The sequence below is a fragment of the Apodemus sylvaticus genome, chromosome X, assembly GCF_947179515.1.
Source record: "Apodemus sylvaticus chromosome X, mApoSyl1.1, whole genome shotgun sequence".
NCBI classification, from domain to species: domain Eukaryota; kingdom Metazoa; phylum Chordata; class Mammalia; order Rodentia; family Muridae; genus Apodemus; species Apodemus sylvaticus.
This window is the reverse complement of record NC_067495.1, coordinates 67,946,849-67,965,574: the sequence shown is the minus strand read 5'-3', so window position 1 is coordinate 67,965,574 and position 18,726 is coordinate 67,946,849.

Below are 18,726 nucleotides of genomic sequence, written 5' to 3'. Positions count from 1 at the left end.
CACTTGGAAATTAAGAGGATAGAGGAGAGGAGAGGATGGCAGGAAGACTGAACCAAAATTAAGGTGAATGAAAATGGCTTATAGAATCTTTTTTTAAATAAATCCATTTAAAATATATTTTTAAAGTTAGATGGATATCCTCTTCATGAATATATTATGCTTTCCCAAAGCTTTATATTATTAAACAAGTATTTCAATAGTTGATTAGGGGAGCCCTCCAAAATACATGCAAAATCCCATATTTATTGTAGTCCTATTCACAGCAGTCAATAATATACAAGTAACAAAGTTCTGTATAAATGAGTAATGAATGGATTGAATTTTGTTATATTTGTGTCTTAAATGTTGCACTACATTAATAAAAGAAAAGTTATTTTTAAGTGGTGTATGTTCTTCTGTGCTCATACTCGACCAAATTACCCCCCAATATAGCAATACTGATGGATCTGGAAGGAATTTAATACTGAGATAAGCTAAGCAAGTAATAAATACTGTATGACCTTATGTATTTATTATTTGACAATTTCATACTTTTATACATTGAATTTTGGTAATTATTTTTACCGCATTACCTGTTGGGTGCAGCTTATGCTACCTGCCACGAATGGACCTTGCTACCATTCCACACCCAGAGAATATTGGATTCTGAAATGAAAACACACACACACACACACATGCACACACACAGTTGCTCAATTTGAACAATTTGAACTTCTCTATTTGGCACAATTCCTGGGCACTACTAAATTCCTGGGGCTAATGTGCCTTCTCCAATACTCTTAGCTCAGCACCCTAAAGCTACATCCAACTGCAGTTGCTCTGCCACCATCAGCCCCAGCTCAATTCCCACAAGCTCCCACCTGTAGAAAAGGCCAGGCTGTTCCACCCGAGATCATACATGGCTGCTTAGCCTTTTTCCTCTCTGAATCATGGTGAACTTTCCTGTCTGCCCCTTTGCCTGCAAGGACTCAGAAGTCCTAGGTATTCCTTCTTCCCAGCAATTGGCCCATGACTTCTTTGCTAATAGATCAAGAAGCCATTATGGAACAGGACCTTAGCATCAGAACCACCCCTATACATCACCTTTTCTGTAAAATAAAAACCCCTCTTCTCCAAGACATAAATTGAACAAGAACAGAATAATGTAAATTACATAGTATGATATCCTGATAACATCAAGTCTATCATATGTGTCAGTTAAATAAAGTACGCTGCCCTCATTCCTAACTTAAGTAATTATGATTATATCCCTGAATTATGTTTAGATATTAGCCTGTAATGCCATCTGAAAACCATGTCTTCTGTTATATACTTTCTCTCTCCATTTTAAACAACTTGAGTTTGATTATGAAATTATAATGGGTCTTCAATCCTATCAGAAATGTTAGAATGACGTAAACATTACCTGAGTATATAGGAATCACCAAACACATTTTCTCAAACAATTGTGGAGACAACTGACTTCTTGGACATCTCTCTATTTCTTATAATGTTAGAGAATAAGTCTTCAACCTTCTGTCCCAGGATCATTTGACAGAACTTTGTAAAGCAGAATTATGGAAGACTGCTTACCCTGTATTTGCAGAGCTATGATTTAACTATTTCACAAAGTGTGTCCTTTTCCTGGAACAAAGTGTGTACATTTCTTGGAATGTATTTTTGTCTGCTAATGAATTGAGGCAATTCTTGTCCAGTGGCTACCTTACCACAATTGGAACAATTCCACTGATGCTCAAATTCTTCTTTGAACCAAGTCTGTCAGGAGCTGGCATGTCTCTAGTCAAATGATCTAATAATAATGAAATGATTAAATGTCAGATTCCGTGGAGTTCTGATGTTTTTAAAGAAACATCATATATATCTATATATCTATATATATCATACAGATATATATGATATATCTGAACTGTTAAACCTTGACTACCCTTAACTATTTCTAATTGAATAATAATGAAAACACTTTCTGATAAGAATCAGAATATTAACATTACCATAAGTTTGCTGTCTGGCCCTTAATTTTTGTTGTTTAATCGTCTAAAAACAGTTTGTAATATCAGTTATTAGAAGGACTGTGTCTAAGCTTCTTTAATCCTTTTCCTAACTCCTCCATTGGGGTCCCTGTGCTCAGTCCAATGGTTAGCTGCAAGCATCCTATTGGTCAGGATCTGGCAGAGACTCTCAGGGGACAGCTATATCAGGTTCCTGTCAGCAAGCACTTTTTGGCATCAGCAATATTGTCAGGGATGGGTGTCTGCAAGTGGAATGAATCCCCAGGTGAGCCAGTCTCTAGATGGCCTTTCCTTCAGTCTCTGTTCCACTCTTTTTCCCTGCATTTCCTTTAGACAGGAACAATTCTTGGTTAAAATTTTGGAGATGGGTAGGTAGCCTCATCCCTCAACTGGGGATCCATACCTAACCTCTGGATGGTCTTGACAAGTTCTCCCTCCCCTTTGTGGGGGTATTTCAGCTAATGTCATCCCCATGGAATCTTGGGAGGCTCTTTTTTTAGTGGCATTTGAGACTTTCTGGTTGATACCACCAGTTCTCCATCCCCCACTGTGATATACCTCTGTTCAATTTCTTGACTCTCTGTACATCTCCTGTGTCTCCTCCCATACCTGATTCTGCCCCTCTTTTCTCCCTCCCCCTTCTCTTCCTCCCAAGTCCCTCCCACTCTCTATTCGCTTTGATTATATTGCTCTTCCTTCTGAGTAGGACTGAGGCATCCACTCTTTGGTCTTCCTTCCTCTTGATCTTCATGTGGTCCATGAGTTGTATCATGGGTATTCCATACTCTGCCTAATATCCACTTATCAGTGAATACATACCATGTGTGTTCTTTTGTGACTGAGTTACCTCACTCAGGATAATATTTTTCTAGATCCATCCATCTGCCTGCAAATTTCATGAAATCATTGTTTGTAATAGCTGATTAGTACTCCACTGTGTAAATGTACCACATTTTCTGTATCCAAGGGAGACATAACAACAGAAACCAAGGAAATTCAATAAATTATCAGATCCTACTACAAAAGCCTATACTCAACAAAACTGGAAAATCTGGATGAAATGGACAGTTTTCTAGACAGATGCCTGGTACCAAGCACAGGATACTTCTTATAATCCCCACTGTGATGCTCACTCAATACATTGTCCTATAAATTTCAATTGTTATTTTAGTAATGGTGCCCCACCGATGCAGCTGAGGAGACAATTTGTTAATTGAGAGCCCTTACATCTCTTTTAGGGGAACTTAGTTTGGTTCCCAGCACTGAAGGGAAAGGAGGAATATTGTAATTATATTAAATTTCAAAATAGAAAAGAAAATATTTAGAATGACATTTTCATCACATTTTAAAATTAAAGTTGAAGCTAGTATGCAAGATAATTGATCTAGGGGACCAAAGGCCCCTTTCTGCCCACAATAGGAACATGGTACACACATAGAAGAGCAGATACGTACATGCAAGCAAAACATTCATACACAACATTTCACAGCACTCCTTCCCATCATCCAGCTGTTATGTCCTTTCCACCCCATCTTCTATGATGCTCTCTGAGCCTTAGGTGGTCAGATGTTGATATCAATGTCCCATATATGGCTAAGCACTCATAATCACTTGCTCTTATAAGTGGTAATCTAATTAACTATTACCCACTGAAAAAGAAGAGTCTCCAACAAAGACTGCGAGCAACAGGATTAGATAAATACTAATCCATAAACACATAAATCTTCAAAGGTTGTGTGACAATATGAGCATTTAGGAAAACAGTAATAGCAGGTTTTTCCTTATGGCCTATGATGTCCCTTGACCTGGGCTTTGGCTCTCTTTACAGTATCATGAATGACATTCTTCCTGAGGATCAAATCCCATCTGAAAGTGGTCTTGCTACATTCCACCAGTAGGCACATCTTGCCTGGCAGTTCAATATAAAGGATCTAGTACATGTTAAAACTATTGATGTTTTCCCCTCTCCCAACAGTCTATAAAGCAAGTATTTAATTTACTTGTCAGTTCAATGTTTCTTTCTCTATGTGTTGTAGCTAAAGTGTATGTGTCTTTAGCAATATCTTACTATCTAGTTCTGGAGGGGAAATAAGCAATAATTAGAGCCTATGTTGTATTGGGTGCCTTTGTGGTCTCCTTAATCAATTACTCATAAGATGGAATTCTGGGCTTAGCAATGGGATGTTCATTTAATTATCATGTCTTAGAGATTAGTATTGTCACCCATTTATACAGAGTGCCTCCATTCAAAGATTTTTAAGATTTTATATTAAAATCTTAAAGTGCATCCATTTTTAAGAGTTTATATTTTATAATTAGGTTGCAGGCTGTGGGTTTCTACAAGGTTTCTTTTAAAATGAATTTCTTTAAGCAACATCATGAGTATTGGTTTTCTCTTAATTTTTGTTATTCACATTTTCTTTTTAATCATTTGATGGCACTGTTTTTTAATTAAAAAACTTCATTAATTTACATTTAGTCCACCTACTGATACGTCATGACTTAAAATACATTGTTTGACTTATTTTATAGTTTCTAATAGTTACTTGTCTTTTATTACATTTAAAATTCCACTTTCATAATTATTTAAAGTAGTGTTTTGATTTTTCTTTATTGTCTGCTTCAATAGAATTACTAAATTTTGGCTACTATGATTTTTAAATGAAGTTTTTACTATGTAATTTATTTAGATAGTATGATAACTAAACATAACAACAAAGAGAAGACCAGAAACAGGAAAAAGTACACTAATAAAAAATTGTGATTGAATTGAATGCCTCCAAATATTTTCGAATTTTGTTATCACATTTACATTTTCTACATTACTTATCTCTTCAAATATTTACTTATAATTCTTTTAAAATTATTTTAGCTTTATTGTTAAAACTAAAGATATGAATTATTCATTCACTATTCATATAAAGCTAGAGTAATTTGATATTATTGCATAATTTCACTGACTAAGGACTTCTATATTTGCACGTGCCTTGTCAACATCATCTTCATTATGAAGCTTTTCCTTTGTTATTTCTTGTAGAACCGATTTGATGGAGATACATTTTCTCAGCTTTTTTCTGAGGATATCCATCTTCATCTATTCTTCATTTCTGAATGGCATTTTTGTAAAATACATTATTTTTGGTTGTCAGCTATATATCATTCAGTACTGTGAAAAATCGCATGCTGTTCTTTCCTGTTTCATATGCTTTCTGCTAAGAAGTGTGTTGTCAGGTTAATTGGGAGACCTTGATATGTTATTTGCTTTTTTTTCTCATACAGTTTTGAGAACCTTCTCTTTATTTTCAGTGCTGCAATCTTGATTATACCATTTCTTGAGATACTTAGTTTAATAAGCAGAAAACCTTTGACTTTTCTTACTTTGATATTTGATTGCTTCTTTTTATATTTCATTTTTAATGAAAAACAAATATATTTCAAGATGACTTAATAAAAACAATTAACAAAAATTTGTAGTTTCTGATAGCTGTTAGAACATTTAAAAATAGGTATGTAAGCACACTAATATAGAGAGAATTTGTTTTCTATAGGCAGCTGCAGAGAGCTGAAAGTGGGAGAAGTGGTTTTCCTTAGGCAGGGGGGAAGAGCCCACTGTCCAGTGCCATATGGCCAGCCCTGAAAACAAACACATAGTAGCATTATACAGACATTTTGCAGGTATGCATATATGAATGAAATAAAATTAATTAAAAAAGGAGTCCATGAATTTGAAATAGAGTGGGGAAGGATAAATGGGAAGATTTTAAGGAGGAAAGGGAAAGGAGGAATATTGTAATTATATTGAATTTCAAAATAAAAAAGAAAATAGTTAGAATGACATTTTCATCACATTTTAAAATTAAAGTTGAAATTAGTATGCAAGATAATTGTTTTTATCATGGCATCTCCATTACTATTTAAAATGTCAATTGGTCTTTTAAATTTAATCTTTTCCCTCTGAGATCTTCTGTGGACAGTATCATTATATCATCATTCTTTGGACAATATCATTATATATAGAATATGAAATATCTCTTACTCCTGCTGTGGTGCATAACAATACTTATGTACTAGAAAAATCACATCTTAGCCTTGTGAATGGCTTTAGATGATGTCTTTATTGACATCCCTTTGTAATTAATTAGGCCTGCAATATTAGTACATATTCACTTGAGAGGGAAGACAATATGACACTGCAGATTATGCCTCAATGGCTTGCTTTCTATCATGGCATGATGGCTTAAGACTTCATTTTGTTATTAGTCTATGCTGGGAAGGCCAGATTCCATTGTCCAAATATCATGCTAAATAATAAAAGCCCTTTCTTATAGGACATTGCAGTATGAGTGTACACTCATCTATACATGGACTACTCATTGGAATATCAACCAACTACAAAAGATTCATACTTTAAACTCTCCCACGAGATTCCTAAGAGCATTTGCTTCAGGTATCATCAATAATTCTGAAAACAGTGAAGAATAAAATGCAAGCTTTACTCGGTAGGTGCCCAGATACACCAATGTACATAGATATCACCAATACAAGACATAGCTTATGAGTTCTACATTGAGAACAGAAAACATAAAAAGTACTATTGGGTTTTCATCAGATCCTTGACTAGCTGAAATTTTGTTTACTCTTTAAGGAAGGACATGATTTTAGGAAAAGTTGGTGCTATTGCTATTTTACTGGCCTAGTTCAGGCCTCTTGTTTAGTAATCTATTAATTAACCTATGTGTTTAGATTGGGGACGTAAGGCCATTAACATTTAAAATTACTATCAAAGGTTAGTGTTGATTGCTGTTAATTTGCTGCATTTTTGCTGTTTTTGTTCTTAAACATTGTTTGCATTTTATATTATGGTTTTATTTATTTTCTCTCTGCAGTCTCTTGTTTGTGCTTATTTCCCTCTTCAGTCCAAAGCACTGTTTCCAGTATTCTCTGTAGGGTTGATTTGGCAGATATGAATCCTTTAAGTCTTGTCAGTATTATGGGATGTTTTTTTCTTCAACAATGCTGCCTAGTTTGGGTGGGTACAGTTGTCTGGGTTGGTATCTGTGATATTTTAAAACTTGGAGGATATTGTAACAAGCCCTTTAAACTTTTAAAGTTTCCATTAAGAAATCAGCTGTTATTGATGGGTTTGCCTTTATATGTGATTAGTGACTTTTCTCTAATACTTCACTTTACCCTGTCTTTATTCTATAGATTTAGTGTTTTAACTATGACTGGCTGTGGGGAGTTTCTTTTCTGTCTTTATGTTTCATATTCTGTAATAGCCATATTGACAAAATACTTTCATGTCACATATTAACTCCAAAGTCATTTCAGGAAGTTATTAAACTTGATTATCTGTTGTCAGAGAACTCTTATTGTTAACTTCTTAATATCTTATGGACAATGGAATATTGAAATATTATAACATTTGATTAATTAAAAATAAAATTTTGTCAGCATACACAATATTGTTTTCAATGTTTACAGACTTATGTACACAATTTCAGTTCCATCCAATAAGTTCAGGCTGCTTCACACCAGCTCATTTCACCATTGACCATCTACTCTGTTTCATCAGCACAAGCCTCTCTCTGCTCCTCTGAATCATTATATTCACTTTCTTTATGTTCTTCCCTGTGTGTGTATGTGTGTGTGTGTGTGTGTGTGTGTGTGTGTATGTGTGTGTGTGTATGTGTGTGTGTTTGTGTGTGTGTCCCCCTCCCCATCTATGCTCCAAATCAAAATACTGCTAGACCTCTATGACTAATAAATTACAAATCCCTGGAATGTGATAAGTATCTACGCATTAGTTCAGCCTACACAGTAATTCTTTCTCTGAACTCTGTGCTATTAAAAGTCTGTGCATTCATGTTGGCATCAAATTGCTTTGAGGCATCATTACCTAGTGACTTTATGTTAATCTTACTTCTTGAACTAGATTATAAGGACACATGTAAGAACATAAAGATTATCTCTTTCTGAGAAATTCTCTATTTGGAATTTTTGTATCGTGGTACATGGACTCAGTAGTTCCTTTGATATGTCAACTATTTAAGGCACACTTCTATGCATAATGTACTATTCATAGGTAGACCTTAATTTGTTTGTCTTTCAAAATCATTTGACAATCCTTCTCCTTTGTTAGATCTTATAATACTCAATATATTTCTTTTTACAGGGCAGGAAATAAATGGTTCAGAATTGCAATATATAGAAGGCGATACAATGGTGGCCTTTCTTAGAATTTTTTAAAGTTCATATCAGGACTAATTGATAAGTTTATATATATTAGATTTTCTGGATACTCTGGGATATGTGGTGATTTTACAAGGTTACACAATTCATAAGCACAGCCAAGTCACATGGAACATTTTACACACACACACACACACACACACACACATACACACACACACACACACAACAGTATAGTTTGATGAACTAGATCACCAGTGGAAGATAAAAAATTGTAGGGAAGCAAGATATGATTATATGATTATAGGGTTGAAAAATAAGTCACTAAAAGAAGACACCCTACATAAGATTGCTGTTTTGAAGTTTAACTCTGAATCAGTGATCCTTTATCATTAAAATATTCTTAAAATGTACAGCTAACAACTCTAGGTTTATAGCACTATGTGAGGAGACTGAAAATCAGTTAAGGCAATGAAAGAAAAAAAGATTCATCCCAGCCCAAATCCTCGGACGTTTTAATTATTTTGTTCTCCCTACCAATAACACTTCTCCTTTAAAATTGTACAATAAAACAAAAATTAAGATGGTTAAAGGTAATTGACAATTCCAAAGCCCTAGAAAAGACATTATCCATCCTACTCAGGTAAAAAAAAAATGATGACTTTAGTTTATGTTGAGTTTTCTATGTACTAATTGCCAAATGCTTTTTCTGAGATAATTTTATGTATTTTGGTATTTTGTAACATGGGCAAACAGAATTAAGCATCAATATTTTTGAAGGTCCACAGGCTTACCTATGACTCACGTATCAACCTAATGTTTCATAGGGTTAATTCATTCTCCCTGTCCATGTTATTAAAAACAGCTTTTTAGTTATAATTATATAATTAATTTAGCTCAGCAAGCCCTGGTTTTACATACTAAAAAGAAAGTTATTGTCAAGATTACAAAGACAAAAGCCTTTAATTATGATTACAAGAAAACTCAAAAGTTACAATTAATTTAAACACCAGTCATTCCCCTTGCTGTTCTTATCTATTGGTCTCACCACCCTCTCACATTAATGTTCAGTTCCTGAACGATAGCTTGCTTAAGGATTAGGAGGAATTATCCATACTATTAAATAAAGCTTTTCTGTAATTCAATTGGAGGAATTTAAATTGCAACACTTTGGTGTTTAATTGGATTGGCATGAGTAACAGTGTGTTTTAAATTTCAGCTCATGGATTTAAGCATTATTACTGAGAAAATAGCGATTACTAGAACACAGTCAACTAAGCCTTGGACTTAGGGGCTATAAGAACTGTTCCCAGAATTTCTTACAAAACTCCAGATTTGAAGGCAGAAATTTTAATAGCAATGTTTAGTATTATTTTTTGCAATATTCTAAGGATTATTTTTGAAGAGTATGCTAAAGAATTAAGAATTCAAAGAAATGCTAACATTCTGGATATTTGAGGGAAAAGGTCAAATACTCAAATAGGAATGTAATACCATATTTTTAGAATACCGTAGTTGCTAATTCTTACAATCATGGTTAGAGAAAAATTGAAATATGTATCTCTAGGACTCAAATGTTAACACCAACAAATGTAAAAAGTGGTTAACATTTGAAATGTAAATAAAGCAAATATCTAATAAAAATTAAACAAAAACACCAACAAAAAAATAACCAGAATGACAGTATATGCTGAAAGGAATAGTGGCAGTTATATTCTGTGAGTGATCAATGGTGACCAAATTGGACTTAAGGCTCATTTAAAAGGCTGATACTAAAAACCTCAGCCACTACCCATGGCTGGTGAGGTCCCTTTCTCCCATGTTGTTTTTGATTATGATTATTATCACAGCAATAAAAAGCAGGATTTGAGCTTCCTTGGTCACCATGGGGGTTAGATGGTTGATAGAACAGGGTTTTTAGGGTTGGGGTAGAGGAGGTGGACTGACTCCCAGTGCTTCTTACTAAGGATCTGAGTCTACCTCCATATGGGCTTGGAGAAGCTGAGAGTTCAGCAAAGTGGTGAACTTGCTCTGAGATATTCTACTTGGAATTCAGGTTTAAACTCTGGATTCAAACTCTTTGTGGTCTCACATAAGCATGGTGGCTAGTAGGTGGGAGGATGGAGGACGTGTTCCTATCTCAGGAACTCAGGTTCTTGGTACTACATTGTATCCAGAGCCCCAGATTCTGTATTTCTATTTTTTCAATCTTTAAACAATGTTTAGTTTCACAGCAAGAACACATTTCTTTTTATTGTATTTTGTTGTTTCTTTTGTTTGGATATGGGGTCTCACTATGCTACTCAGGGTATCCTTCAATTGTAATCTTTCTACCTTAGTCTCCTGAGTGTTTGTATCAAAGGAGTGTACTGACATTTTCTCCTTCCTTTATTATTTCTGCAAGGCTTAGAAACATCATTGTCATAGGGCACATATTTGGAACTCACCCTAGTGTGTATGTGTCTTGCAATCTACAATAGGCTATAGTCTCCACATATCCTCATGCCCATCCTCTTCAAATGACACTTAAATAGAATGATAGAGAATGTACCACATAAAACATAATATAAATCTTTTAGTTTTGTCAAGTAGCCAAGCCACAGAATCTCTATGTATAGCCTTTTATAAAATGTGACAAGCAATTGATCTAAACAGTCACAGCAGGAGAATAATGGAACTACAGTTTCAATAGGAAGTTTCTTTTCCAAACATACCATAGAAGTGGGTTTTTGAAATAGAGAGCAATATAATTTACAAGTATTGTCATAAGTGTGCAAGAGTGCATTCACCACACACTCCTGAGTTGAAAAACATTTCTAGTTCCTATATACTATACTAGTCACAGTTTATTGAACTGGTTTTTAGTGTAACAATAACTACCGCTGTGAAAATTCCTGACTCCAGGATGAAGACATGTAGAGAACAAAAATATTTTATTTCTTATAACTTATTTTCAGTCAATGTAGGTAAAATGATTTGGACATTTTGAAGATATAATGGAAGATAACAATCCAATATATATTACCTCTTTAATCTGAATTATTTTTAGATGCAATGGTGTTCTCTTTTTTCCCAGTTATATTCTGATAAGATACAGATTCAACATCATTCAAAAGGTATTTTTTCACTTTCTACACTGTTACAATGCTTCAAAATTGAGTTGCTTAACAAAGACAGTAAGTACAACACTCAAATACCCATAAATTAATCTTCTAATACCAAATTATTTATTCATCTTATTTAGTAGCTATAATTAAATAAATACTTCCCTGCCGCCTGCCAATTTTTCCAGTTGTTTTCTTCCTGACCCATAGTCCTGGTTTCTGGTCTTTATAATATACTTCTTTTGTAATACCGAAGGCAATTTTTGTCATTAGAAAAACTTGAAAGTGAAATTTGACATTATAAACACTTGCTTCCCTTTGGCTAAGCTATGTTTTTCTTTTATAATTGAAGGCTTGATCTCAAAGTTATCAGTGATTTGTCTTATTAAAGCAATACATATTCACGATAATGAATATTGGCTTCCATAATATGTGTCAGTGGACCCACATCACAAGAAATTGCAGATAGGAATAGAGAAAGCTATGGATGTTATGTAAGAAAATTATGAAACTATATATTACTTTTCCAAGAATATAGCCAATATATAATAAACCTTACCAATTTGGCTATCTCCTTCAATTGGCATTATAAACATTGACTTTATTCATTCACCAACTATTACATGCACTGAATTTGATATATTTTATGTATGAATTAGTCCATATTCTCTTACTAATAACAGAATAGCATAGACTAGAAAATTTTCAAAGTAATAAAAATGATTTATTTTGGGGAGGTCTGAAACTTAAAGGGTTGCATCTAGATGGCCTTCTTGATAATATAACCTGAAGCTATGTAGATAACAGACTGAAGGATAAAGAGATATTGTTATTATATCATAAAGAGCATATATTTTATCTCAGTTTTAACTGGTATGACTCTCATGACACAGCATCTCTTTAAATATTTATTTGTGATTAATATATTTTATCTATCTTTAGCTATATAAATCCCAAGTTTAACATGATAGAACTGGCAAAGAGTATTTCTTTTATCTCGATGTACAGGTATCAAAACACTTGATAGAGCCTCAAGTGGTTTTATGAGCCTAGAGCACATGGTTTGTAGTGGAAACTGAAGTCCTGATGATGTCTCAGTGTCTGAAAAGAATATCATGAAGATATTTTTGCTTTATTTAAATATAAATTGATAAACAAATTTACTTATGATTAAAGTGTACATAGGTTGTTTATGTGGTTGATTGTTTTGAGGCAGAGTCTTATTATGTAATGCTGGCTAGCCTGAACCTCAATATGTAGACCAAGCTAGCCCTAAACTCACAGAGATATACTTACTTCTAATTTTCTAGTATTTGTATATGGCTATGTAATACCGCATTCAACTAAAACACACATCTTGCTACCTTTAGAAAGATCCATACAGCCTTTATATTATTGCCCTTACAAAGTAACTGAATATTTTAATAATCATCCAATTCTTATATGATTTTAGGTTATGTTTTATCAAAAGAATTTATCAATGTACTTTGAAGTGTTTGATATCAAACTGTTAATTATAAATTTTATCTTGTAAAGCTCATCTACAGAGAAGTAGATCCATCTCATAAATGAGAAACTATATTATTAAAAAGTTCTCCATTTTACCTTTTTTGAGAAAAGGATTCTCTATGTAATAGCTATAGTTGTTTTGGAACTCACTTTGTGGACAATGTTGGCATCAAACTTACTGATCTGCCTGCTTCTGCTTCCTGACTTCTGGGATTAAGAGCATTTACTGCTTCTTTGATTTTAATTATTTTAGGTAACTTAATATATTTGTCTTCTTTGCATGGTATTTTGCATGTAACATAATGTCTTATGATCTTGGTCATGCATATATTTTGAGGTGGCTCTTATAAGCATTAACAAGAATGTGCACGAATTGCAAAGTTATATTCTATTGGTAGGAATATACAATGGTAAGCCATTATGATATAGAAATTCTTCAAAGATATTTAAAGAGAACTTCCATATGATCCAGCATTTCCACTGCTAAGAATATATCCAAATGAAATTGAATCAGCATACTAAAGAGACATTTTCAAACATTCATTGAAACACTATTCATAATAATAGTCAAAAACTGAAAACAAACTCTACGTATCCACTCATGAATAAATAAAAACATATGATATTTGTCTATAATGAAACACTGTTTAACAATAAAAATCTAATCTTTTATAGTTATAGAATCTATTTTCACTGTTTACACACACATTTGTTAAACACACATATTTATATATGTATATGTACGTGTAGGCGTATGCGTATATGTATGTGTATATGTATATATCGTGCCCAGTCTTATTATATATGTCTACTCGGCCATTTGGTATTATATAACCAATTGGTATGATCTTTTCTGGAGAATACTATTTCATGTATTTGAAAGAGAGCAAGGAGGGATATACGGGAGGATTTAAAGAGAAGGAAGGAAATTAGGAATTGATGTAATTATAATATAAAATAAAATATTTTTCTTTTCTCTTTTTTTAAATAGAATTTTTGAATATATTCTTAATTTACATTTCAAATGCTAAAACCTTTCCTGTTTTCCCCCTTCCCTGAAAACCCCCAACCACTCCTCCCACCCCTGGCTCCAAGTGTATGTCCCTCTACCTGACCCATTTCCACCTACCCCCCTGCCTAGATTTCCACACAGTAGGGCATCTATTGAGCCATCATAGGAGCAAGGACTTCTCCTCCCACTAATGCCAAAAAAGGCATTTCTCTGCCACACTTTTGGCTGGAACCATGTTTACCCCATTGGTTGATGTGTTAGTCCCTGGGGTATCTAGGTGGGTGGCCAAAATTATTCTTCCTATGGGGCTGCAAACCCTTTCAGATCCTCCAGTCCACCCTCTAACACCTCCATAGGGGACCCCACACTCAATCCAATGGTTGGCTGCTAGCATCTGCCCCTGAATCTGTTAGGTTTTGGCAGAGCCTCTCTGGACACAAGCATAACAGGCTCCTTTCAGTATGCACTTCTTGTCATCCATAATAGTGTCAGGGGTGTGACTGTTTATAAGATGAATGCCCAGATAGGGCAATCTCTGGGTGGCCTTTCCTTCAGTCTCTGCTCCACGCTTTGTCTCCATCATTGCTCCTGTGAATATTTTGTTCACTTTCTCAGAGGAACCAAAGCACTCCCACTACAGTCTTCCTTCTTCTTGTGCTTCCTGTGGTCTGTGAATTATAACTTGTTTATTTTGAGCTTCTGGGCTAACATCCACTTATCAGTGAGTGCATACCATGTGTGTTCTTTTGTGATTGGGTTACCTCACTCAGGATGACACTTTCTATTTCCATTTATTTGCCTAAGAATTTTATGAATTCATTGTTTTTAACAGCTGAATAATAATCCATTGTGGATCTATATATACACCACAAATTCTGTATCCATTCCTCTGTTGAAGGTCATCTGGGTTCTTTCCAGCTTCTGGCTATTATAAATAAGGCTTGTATGAACATAGTGGAGTGTGTGTCCTTATTACATGTTGAAGCATCTTCTGGGAATATGCCCAGGAGTGGTATAGCTGGGTCCATAGGTATTAGTATGTCTAATTTTCTGAGGAACTACCAAGCTGATTTCCAGAGTGGTTTTCACCAGCTTTCAATCTCACCAACAATGGAGAAGTGTTCCTCTTTCTCCACATCCTCTCCAGCATCTGCTGTCCCCTGAGATTTTCAACTTAGCCATTCTGACTGGTGTGAGGTGGAATCTCAGGGTTGTTTTGATTTGTATTTCCCTGTTAACTAAGGATGCTGAACATTTCTTTAGGTGCTTCAGAGCCATTTGAGTTTCCTTAGTTATAAATTCTGTTTAGCTCTGTACCCCATTTTTAATAGGGTTATTTGACTCTCTGGAGTCTAACTTCTTGAGTTCTTTGTATACATTGGATATTAGCCCTTTATTGTATATAGGATTGGTAAAGATCTTTTCCCAATCTGTTGGTTGACATTTTGTTCTATTGAAAGTGTCCTTTGCCTTACAAAAGCTTTGCAGTTTTATGAGATCCCATTTGTTGATTCTTGTTCTTAGAGAGTAAGCCACTGGTGTTCTATTCAGGAAATTTTTCCTTGTACCCATATGTTCAAAGCTCTTCCCCCTCTTTCTCCTCTATAAGTTTCAGTGTATCTTGTTTTAGGTGTAGGTCCTTGATCCACTTGGACTTGAGCTTTGTACAAGGAGATAAGAATGGGTTGATTTGCATTTTTCTGCATGCTGACCTCCATGATCCAGCAGTGTTTCTTAAAAATGCTGTCTTTTGTCCACTGGATAGTTTTAGATCCTTTGTCAAATATCAAGTGACCATAGGTGTGTGGGTTCGTTTCTGGGTCTTCAATTCTATTCAGTTGATCTTCCTGCCTGTCTCCATACAAATACCAAACAGTTTTTAAAAACTATTGCTCTGTAGTAGAGCTTGAGGTCAGGGATGGTGATTCCCCAGGAGATCTTTTGTTATGGAGAATGGTTTATGCTCTCCTGGTTTTTTTGTTATTACAAATGAATATGCAGATTGCTCTTTCTAGCTCTATGAAGAATTGATTTGGAATTTTGATGGGGATTGCACTGAATATGTAGATTGCTTTCATCAAGATGGGCATTTTTACTGTATTAATCCTGCCAATCAGTGGAGCATGGGAGATTTTTCCAACCTTTGAGATCTTCTTCGATTTCTTTCTTCAAATACTTGAAGTTCTTGTCATATATATTGTTCACTTGCTTGGACAGAGTCACACCAAGGAATGTAATATTTGTGACTATTGTGAAGGGTATAATTTCCCTAATTTCTTTCTCAGCTTGTTTATCCTTTGAGTAGAGGAAGGGTACTGATTTATTTAAGTTATTTTTATATCAAGCCAATTTGCTGAAGTTGCTTATCAGCTTTAAGAGTTCTCTGAAGCAAATTTTGGGTTTGCTTAAACATATGATATTATCATCTGCACATAGTGATGTTTTGACTTCTTCCTTTCCAATTTGTATACATTTGACATCCTTTTATAGTCTAATTGCTCTGACCAGGACTTCAAGTACTATTTTGAATAAATAGGGAGAGAGTGCTCAGCCTTATCTTGTCCCTGATTTTAGAGGGATTTCTTCAAGTTTCTCTTCACTTAGTTTGATATTGGCTACAGGTTTGCAGCATATTGCTTTCACTATGTTTAGGTATGGGCCTTGGATTCCCAATCTCTAGAAAGACATTTATCATGAAGGGATGCTGAATTTTGTCGAAAGCCTTTTCAACATCTAATGAAATGACCATGTACTTTTATTTTTGAGGTTTTTTATGTAGTGGATTACACTGATGGATTTCCATATATTGAACTATCCCTGCATACCTGGAATAAAGCCTGCTTGATCTTGGTGAATTATCATTTTGTTGCATTCTTGGATTCGGTTGGCCAGAATGTTGTTGAGTATTTTTGCATCAATGTTCATAAGGGACATTATGTTCTCTTTCCTTGTTTGGTCTTTGTTTGGTTTAGGTATAACCATTATTGTGGCTTCATAGAATGAGCTGGGTAGTGTTCCTTGAGGTTCTATTTCATGGAATAGTTTGAAGAGTATCAATATTCATTCTTCTTTGAAGATCTCATAGAATTCCCTGCTAAACCCATCTGGCCCTGGGCTTTTTGTTGATGAGAGACTATTAATGACTGCTTGTATTTCCTCAGGACTTATTGGACAATTTAGATGGTTTATCTAATCCTGTTTTATCATTGGCACCTGGTATGTATCTAGAAAATTGTCCATTTTGTCCAGATTTTCAAAGTTTGTTGAGTATAAGCTCTTGTACACAGTTTTTCTTGTTATGTCTCCCTTTTCATTTCTGATTTTATTAATTTGGGTAGTGCCTCTGTGCCTTCTGGTTAGGCTGGCTAAGGGTTTATCTATCTTGTTGATTCTGGTCCTGGTGTTGTTGGTTCTTTTTTTTTTTTTTTATTCGACATATTTTTTATTTACATTTCAAATGATTTCCCCTTTTCTGGCCTCCCACTCCCTGAAAGTCCCCGAAAGGGAAAGCCCTCTTCCCTCTCCCTATTCCCCCGTCCACCCCTTCCCACTTCCCTGTTCTGATTTTGCCCTATACTGCTAAACTGAGTCTTTCCAGAACCAGGGGCCACTCCTCCATTCTTCTTGTACCTCATTTGATGTGTGGATTATGTTTTGGGTATTCCAATTTTCTAGGCTAATATCCACTTATTAGTGAGTGCATACCATGATTGATCTTTTGAGACTGGGTTACCTCACTTAGGATGATGTTCTCCAGCTCCATCAATTTGCCTAAGAATTTCATGAATTCATTGTTTCTAATGGCTGAATAGTACTCCATTGTGCATATACTACATTTTTTGTATCCATTCCTCCGTTGACAGATACCTGGGTTCTTTCCAGCTTCTGGCTATTATAAATAGGGCCTAGAAAAGAAACAAGTTGATGCTTATATCTATGACTCCTGAATTCTTTACAAGGTTTTCTATCTCCAGAGTTGTCTTACTTTGTGATTACTTTATTGTTTCTACTTTCATTTTTAGATCCTGGATAGTTTTGTTCAGTTCCTTTACTTGTTTTGTTTTGTTTGGGTTTGGTTTGGTTTGTGTGTGTGTGTGTGTGTGTGTGTGTGTGTGTTTTCCTATAATTCTTTAAGGAATTTTTGAGTTTCATCTTTAAGTGATTCTACATGTTGACTCATGTTCTCTTGTGTTTCTTTAAGGGATTTTTGTGTTTCCTCTTTAAGGGCTTCTGCCTGTTGACCCATATTCTCCTGTTTTTCCTTAAGGGGGTTATTTATGTCATTCTTGAAGTTCTCTATCCGCATCATGAGATGTGATTTTAAATCCAGTTCTTGCCTTTCCAATGTGTTGGTGTATCCAGGTTTTGCTATTATGAGATAACTGGGTTCTGATTGTGCCATGTTGCCTTGTTCTGTTGGTAATGATCTTGCCTTTGCATTTTGCCATCTAGTTATCTCTGGTGTTAGCTGGTCTTGCTAAAGACCAGAGTAAAGTTTATGTAATCATTTGTCAAAGATATAGATGTAACCAGAGATCATCATTTGAATCTAATAAGACAGCCATATATAGATAATTGCCATATCTTCATCTTGCCAATATGTAATATGTAAAAACTGCATCTCATGTAATTCGAGAGTGAAATGGTTCTTAGAGCTCAATGATGTTGGCAAAATTTTGCTAAAGTATACTTGGAATTAAAATAAGAAATTCTAGCCAGGCTGTGGTGGTACACGCCTTTAATCCCAGCACATGGGAGGCAGAGGCAGGCAAATTTCTGAGTTTGAGGCCAGCCTGATCTACAGAGTGAGTTCCAGGACAGCCAGCACTACACAGAGTTACCTTGTCTCAAAAATCCAAAGAAAAAAATAAAAGAAATTCTAGAATGCTGTTAAAAAGTA